An 8,129-nucleotide genomic window follows, 5' to 3' on the forward strand; every position below is an offset into this window, starting at 1 on the left:
AGCTGAAAGACCTTATGACTATTATGAACTGTGTGCTAACTGACAGACAAAGCTATCAGCCAAAAAGGAAGAAAAAAAATAGTGCTGATTCAAAAGGAAGCAGAGAATACAGAGAACATTCATTCATTTGAGTTTTCTAATATGTCTGTATGAAATTACGTTTATGTCTTGGGCACTATTCTAGAGATGCCAAGGAAGGATACTACAATGAATATGACAAAGTCCCTGTTCTTACAAAGCTTATATTATTGTAGTTATAGATAAACTATAAGTAGATTAAACACAAGGGTCCCTGGATGGTGCAAAGAGTAAACATGTTCAGCTGCTAACTGAAAGGTCAAGGGTTCAAGTCCACCCAGAGGTAGCTGGGAAGAAAGGCCTAGCAATCCACTTAAGAAAAATCAACGATTTTTTTTAACCGTGTAGCATAAAATTCTATTCTAACATACATGGTAGCCATCAACTCAATGTCAACTGGTCAACTGGACCTAGTAGACAAAAACAAATATATACAATCAGGTAGTGATAACTGTAGGAAGAAAGAAAAAGCAAGTACTGATGTTTAGGAGAAATGGGGGAACTGCTATTTACATTAGCATAATCAGGAATGCCTATATAATCATGAAGGAGCTATGGTGGCTCTGTGGTTAAAGCACTGGGCTGCTAATCGAAAGGTCTGGAGTTCGAGCTGCTCTGTGGGAGAAAGATCCCATAAAGATTTACAGCCTTGGAAACCCTTTGCAGTAGTTCTCCTCTGTCCTATAGAGTTGCTATGAGTTGGAATCCATTCAATGGCAGTGGGTTTTTTGTTTATTTGTTTGTTTGGTTGGTTTATATGATCATGTGTCATTTGAACAGGAACCAGAATGCCATTATTTGTTGAAAAGGTCTTCTGGGCAGAGTGCACGGTATGTGCAAAAGCCCTGAAATGGACATGTATTTGATGAGTTGAAGGAAGAACAAGGTGGAAGATAAACCTGGAATAGTAGAAGCAGGAGTGTAAATGATAGGCTACAGAGAGCAGGAAGATCATATAGGGTTTTGTGGGCTTTTACCTGAAGCGGCTGACAACCACTGAAGGGTCTCTTGTAGATCATATCAGAAACATAGTCTGAAGAATCACTTTTACACCTCTACAGAGCAAACAGATGGGAGTTAGGGACGTGGCAGGAAGATGATTTGGACAAAAAGAGAGAGAAAGAGAGAGGAGAGAGAGAGAAAGACCTAATTTCCAATTACATTTTCCAGGATATCTGGGTGTATTTAAGTTTCCATCCTTGAATTTCCATCACTCTTTAAATCCTTAAAACCAAACCAACTGCCATCCAGTCGATTCCAACTCATAATGACCCCAATTGAGTTTCCAAGGTGGTAAATATTTACAGAAGTAGATTGCCCCATCTTCCTTCTGCAGAGTAGTTGGTGGGTTTGAACCACCAACCTTCTGGTTAGCAGTCAAATGCCTTAGGCACTGAGCCACTTAGGGGAAAAAAAATGCCTTTTCTGAAATTTGATTGTTTGAGAGCCAGTTATTTAATATATTTGTTAAATAATATAATTTGTAATACATATTTCCCACTCATGAAAATTTGTAACTCACTACCAGATGCAGAAATAAAAATCAGATAAAATTGTGCAAGAAGAGTAGTTTGTCTGATATGATGGGGAACAAAATGGGCATACATCTGGAATCATGTTAATCATCCTTAGATGTCCAAACGAGAAAAATATAAATTTCAATATTCAGAAGGGATAGTTACAGACATAGGAATCACTAAAAGTTAGTTGTTTCACAACATTTAAAAGTGAACAGAGATGTATATTAAAAAATAAAAAATAATAGAAGCTAAAAGTAGCTTTATGCCAACTCACCTTATAAGAATGATACAAGGAGATAGTCAAATTCAAGAAAACGTTAGCTTTTTAGATTTAAGTTACTTATAGTATTGCTGACATTCAGATATATATCTAGTGTTTCACAACATTTTTTTTTCTATGTTTCAAATGCAAGGCTGTACATAAGCTACTCATTATCTGTGAATTTCTGCACATGATCACAGTGAAGCCTTTTATTCTGTCTCGGTTGTTATTGTTAGGTGCCATCCCTTAGTTGGTGGGAAAAGACTTTTTCTCAGGCTTCATGTTGAAGACAGCCCTTATTTAAAAATATTCATTTCAAATTAGTGTCCTCAAATAGCATTAGAAAATTAGAAGACCAAGGGAAATTTGATTTGATTTATAAACATTTATTTGTATTATTTAAACCCTCTGATCTTTTTAGCTGATACCAACATTATTCTTTCAATCTGAGATTCTGATTCTATAAAATGATTCTTATTCCATTCTTTCATCTTCAATTTTAAAAAAACTATCTATATTACTAAGACTTCAGAGATTTGCCTCTTTCCATTATATATAAGACACATTCTTTAATAGTTTTTGATTGTTCAGCCAAGCAGTTCAATTTATGTCAACAAGAGTATGTGATTTGTTTCCCTTTATCTTAGTCATTTAATATTTTTTCCCTCCCAGTAATTTTAATTTATCATTTACAGCCTATTAATTTCAAATTTGGGAGCTCTGGTAGCATAGTGCCTAAGGCACTTGACTGCTAACCAGAAGGCTGGAGGTTCAAACCCACCAGCCACTCCTTGGAAGAAAGGTTGGGCGATCTACTTCCATAGTGATACCACCTCAGAAACCCAAGGAGGGGTCACTATGAGTCAGGGCCGACTCGAGGGCACATAACAACAACAACAATTTCAAATTTTGGAAAATCTCTTAAAAAGGAGACAATAAATTTCTATGATTAACCCTATCTACAAATAAACATCAGAAGCTTTGTTCCTATCAAATAGATTAACTCTGAGTGTCCTAAAACAAATCACTTCACCTTTGTGATTAAAACACTGGTTTATTTCACAAATAAGCTCAAGTTTCCATTAGTGCATGCCTATAAAGTGCTGTGAAATGTTTTAGTGAAAGAGGATATAAAAGATCAATGCTTAATTGAATATCTTGTAACTCCTTCTCCACAGTTATAGCTTGTTAGTTACAAGGATGATGCAGCTATAGCCCACAAATCTATGCTGATTGACGAAATTTTACAAGATGTTTTTGAAAAAAGTAAATAAAAACAAAAACAAAATTATCAAATTGCTCTAGAATATTTTCTTTGTAATGTAAAATGCTTCAAAAGTGTTTCTTTCATGGAGATACAGAAAGATCTGTATGCAGATATAGAAAGACTTATATGCAGAACATTCAACGCAGGTTGAAGCACCCACCTACTCTATGGAGATACACACCTTGGAGCAATAGGCCATTGGGCACCAGAGGGGCAGCCTTCTCATGGAGGGAAAGCTGGACAGACAGGAGTGCATAACTAAGAAGGGCAAGGGGGTGTTGGGGGTGGGGATGGGGAGGTGTCACAGCGAAGGGAGGGGAGGAGAGTGGGCTAGGGTCGGGGAGGGTAATTGGGTTGTGAAATCAAATGCACATGAACTGTTGAATGTAAAACAATTTTTTTTTGCTCTGTAACTTTGCACCCAAAGCACAATGAAATAAATAAATGAGTCCAAACAATGAAAAAGAAAGATCTGTATAAATCAACATCATTGTAGGTCTATAACCCTCAATCTGAGTTGTTCAATTCTGTAAGTTCTTTCAATACATAACAACAAGCCAAAAATAGAAAAACTGAAAACATTTTATTTGTTTTATAATACTTTTATTTGTATTTACTATATCATTGCAGGCAAAATGCCTACTTCTAAAATTGTGTGTATGGAAAACCAGATTTTCAGTTGCTTCTACCATGTTATATTAAGAGTTAGTCAGCTGAGAATGCAGTTAGCTTTTCGATGATTATCAAGTATGTTGTTTGTTAGCCTAAAAATGTGGCATAGTGCTAAGGCATTTGCCTGCTAACTAGAAGGTTGGTAGTTCAAACCCACAAGCCACTCAGCAAAAGGAAGAATGTGCAATCTATTTCTGTAAAGATTTACCAGCTCAGAAACCCAAAGGGGGTCACTGTGAGTTGGAATCGACTCAATGGCAGTGAGTTTGGTTTTTATTTTGTTTTGAAGTAAAAAAATAAAAATAAAAATATGTAGAATTCATGAATGTGTGTGTAATAGCTAAAAACAACAGGTTGAATATGTAGATGATATAGTTGTGCCTTACGTAGTCTTAGATTACTACATTTAGAGTTTGAAACTTTCTTGGGCAATTGATTATTGGACACAAGCAAATCTGTATTACATCAATTATTATTAAATATTTCAAAATATTTACTTATTTAAACCATCAGAATGAGTAAAATACATGCTAAACTAAAAAAAAAATACTTGCTTATTTTACTAATTTTAATATGATTGTCCCTCTCTACTAAAGAACGGAGTGATTAAAAGAAGACTTTGTGAACTATTGTAATGTATCTGCAACTTAAAGAATACATGTCAATCAGAAATATAAACCAAAAAAAAAAAAAAAAAGACCCACTGCCATGGAAGCAAGTCCTACTCATAGCAACCCCCAATAGTTTTCCATAAAGGCTGTAAATCTTTATGGAAGCAGACGACCTCATCTTTCTTTCACAGAGTAGCTGGTGGGTTTGAACCACAGACCTTTTGGTTAGCAGTCAAATACCCTAACAACTATATCACTAGAGTTCCTTAATCAGCAATATGTTGTTGTTGTTGTTGTTGTTTGCCATCGAGTCGGCCCCGACTCATAGTGACCCCTCCTTGGGTTTCCGAGGCAGTATCACTACGGAAGTAGGATTGCCCAACCTTCCTTCCGAGGAGTGGCTGGTGGGTTTGAACCGCCAGCCTTCTGGTTAGCAGTCAAGTGCTTTAGCCACTATGCTACCAGAGCTCCTAATCAGCAATATAGACATGTTTAATTTTTTTGAACTAAAAATTATATTCTATATCATTTCTATATTTCTCTTTTATCCATTATGTATCATCAATAAAGAACAGATATTGTCATGAGAATTCTTCCTTTTCACAGTAATTTGATGTTTGATTAAGATAAATCTAGGGACATGTAAATACCTTATGTGGAAAGCACTGAAAATCACAGCAGAGAATCACTTCTAGGTAGGCAGAGATAGAACTGCAGACAGCTCTACAAAGGTCCAGCACAATCACTTACCTCCACACAATTTTTATCTGGCTGGAAAATTTGTGTTGGAAGTAACACTGGTAGCCCATTCCAGCTATTCAGTCTTCTGTTGCTCCTAGATGGTCAAGCTACACCAACATCTGCATCTGCTTAGAGTAAATACATTCAGAGTTCTTTCATTGACAGATAAACTTGAAAATTGAATTGAAAGAAAATAGTTCCAAAAGGTTAAAGAGATTCAATTATTTTTGGGAATGAGGTCGCCTGACTTTTTTTTTTAGGGTGATTCTAATATCCTCCAGCCCTGAGGCTCAAAGGCATGTGCAAGATTTCACACTTGCCCACCTAAAGTGGGTATGTCCTGGAGTGATTCGCCTCCAATTGAGCAACCACTTGAAAACGCTAAACAAATCTATGTGACTCATCAGCCCACTGACAAAATTTACTTTCTTAAAAAACAGATTGATTTGTTACAGCAAAGGACCCCTTTGTTAACCTTTCCTGTGGATGTACCTCTTTAGAACCCAACTTAGACCTAAAAATCCACTGTCACAGAGTTGACTCTGACTCATAGCAACCCCCTTTCCAAAGTCGTAATGTTTTACAGAAGGAGATGGCTCCACCTTCCTCCCATGGAGCAACTGGTGGGTTGGAACCTTTGACCTTCTGGTTAGCAGCCAAATGCCTATGTACTATGCCACCAGAAATCCTTAACTTAGACCTAGTAAGTGAGAAATTCATGACAAATATTCTTTCCACATCCTTGCCCTGACATATGTAAACTTTGCATGGAAGAATTTGTCATCCTAGAAAATACTGGAGAAGTTTGGAATTTATGCTAATAGGCTTGAAATGCTATATTTAAAAAGAAAACCAGGTATTAATATCATGATGCTCTTATCATTTTCTGTGGTGGTGTAGTGGTTAAGGCATTGGCTGCTAACCAAAAGGTTGGTGGTTCGAACCCATCAGGTGCTCAGCGGAAGAAGAATGAGACAATGTGCTTCTATAAAGATTTACAGCCTTGGAAGCCCAACTGGCTATGAGTCTGAATCGACTTGATTACAGTTAATTTGTTTGTTTTGTTTGTTTGTAGGTCACTATTAATACCTTAAGAATCCCTACTGGTCCAGTGGTTAAGTGGTCAGTTGCTAACTGAAAGGGTGGCGGTTGGAACCCATCAGCCACTCTGTGGGAAAACATGTGGATGTGAGCCTGCTTCCCTTAAGAATTACAGTCTTGAAAACCCCATGGGGCAGTTCTCTTCCATCTTATAGTGTCACCATGAGTTAGAATCGACTTGTCAGCAGTTGGTTTGGGTTTGGTGTAGATACCTCACTAATATAAATTATTGAAAAACCACTAAGTATTTTGAAGAACAACTTGGAAAAGTCTAAGTATGTTACTTAAAACAATCTAAACTCCTACTTCATATATAACAACATAGTTGCCATGCTGAACTTAGTTAATACATACATAAAATCCAAAAATGTCCACTACCATTGGTTCACTCTGATCAGTTCTATGCTCTTCTCTCTTTTAGTATGGACACTAGACTTCTGATATCATATGCATATACTGTAGACTAAAAACGGTATAATTTGTAGTATACAGAAAATCCATTAAAAAAAATAAGCTAAAATCATATGTCCAGATCTGTCTCACAAGATTTCCAGATATAAACTAAAAAAGAATACTGTTCTTTTTTTTTTTTTTTTTTGCAAGAGGTGCCTTAGAGTTCCTTTGAAAGCTTTTAAAAATACAGTCAAGTACATTTTATGTCCACAATTATAATAGCCACACAACTTTACTTGTCTTGGACAATTTATTGCGTTCACTTTCGGAAGGAATGGCAACAGATACAGAAATGATTCCCCAGACTACCTTCTTCTACTCAGCTTGGGAGTTAGTGGAAGACTGCCCTCTCTTCAACATCGTCCCTGATGAAAGGGATCTATTAAAAAAGAACTGCGTTGGTTTACACTGCAGACTGAACGGAGCATTAAATGACTGCATTAATATGACTGCAGTGGGGGTAATGGTAGCCTCCAGTGAGTGGGTATATAATGCTGTAATAATACTTTCATAAAGGTGGTATAATTCTTCAAGTGTGCTTATCTAATTTGTCACAAAATGTATGCAGTATCTTACCCGCAAATGCCCTCCCCACCTCCACTCATTTTACAGTTTTGTTCTTCTCGCTCTCAGCAAGTGTAAACAGATGAGGAAATATGTGTATTTTCAAACTGCCACCTATGTATCATGAAGGTGGAGGACTGCTGCACATCCTACCACTTGGAAACCACTCCTAGGAGGCGTTTAGCGATACCGCCCACCAATACAGCTCAGATGTGCTTAATCTGATTACCCTCCCCGTCCCCCACCCCAATCCCCGGGCAGTAATTTTCCAAGCAGTCATCTCTCATTTCCAAATAAAAGTTAAAATCAATCTACAGATACAAAATCTTGACTTGCTGTCACTCAGTTTTACAGGGTTTCTCTTTGTAGAGCTGAGAGTGAGAGAGGCAGAGAATATATCACTTGCTTCCCTGCTTCCTAAACAGGGATTTGCCTGCGAGGCGCGGCGAGAGGACTGCGGCGGCTGATTTACACAGTTGGCGCGGAGGAGGGGCCGGGAGGCGGGGGAGGGGGCGCGCTGGCGGAGGCTCCGGCGCCGGGCTCATCTGGGGGCTCCCGAGCGCCGCTCCCTCGGTGCTAGATTTGGGGGCGGTTGATGGATTTGCATTCGAGTTCCAGCCCCGCGTTTTGGATATTGCCTCCTAATACCCGACCTGGAGCTCCCAGTTTAGGAGCAGACGTTGGTAAGTAACGTGTAATCCGATTTTGGTTATTTCCTGGGCCATTAAAGTGGCACTTTTTAAGCAGGTCAGTCTCAAAAGATGCCGCCGCCGCCGCGAGCGTCTCCTTGGCCTGAAACGTTCCGGGTCCCTTCCCCCGCCCCCCTCCCTCTCCCTCTCCAGAAACAAGGGTGCTTGCTT

Source organism: Orycteropus afer, unplaced genomic scaffold (genome assembly GCF_000298275.1).
Source record: "Orycteropus afer afer isolate SDZICR_OR568_19922 unplaced genomic scaffold, OryAfe1.0 scaffold00220, whole genome shotgun sequence".
In the NCBI taxonomy this organism is placed as follows: Eukaryota; Metazoa; Chordata; class Mammalia; order Tubulidentata; family Orycteropodidae; genus Orycteropus; species Orycteropus afer.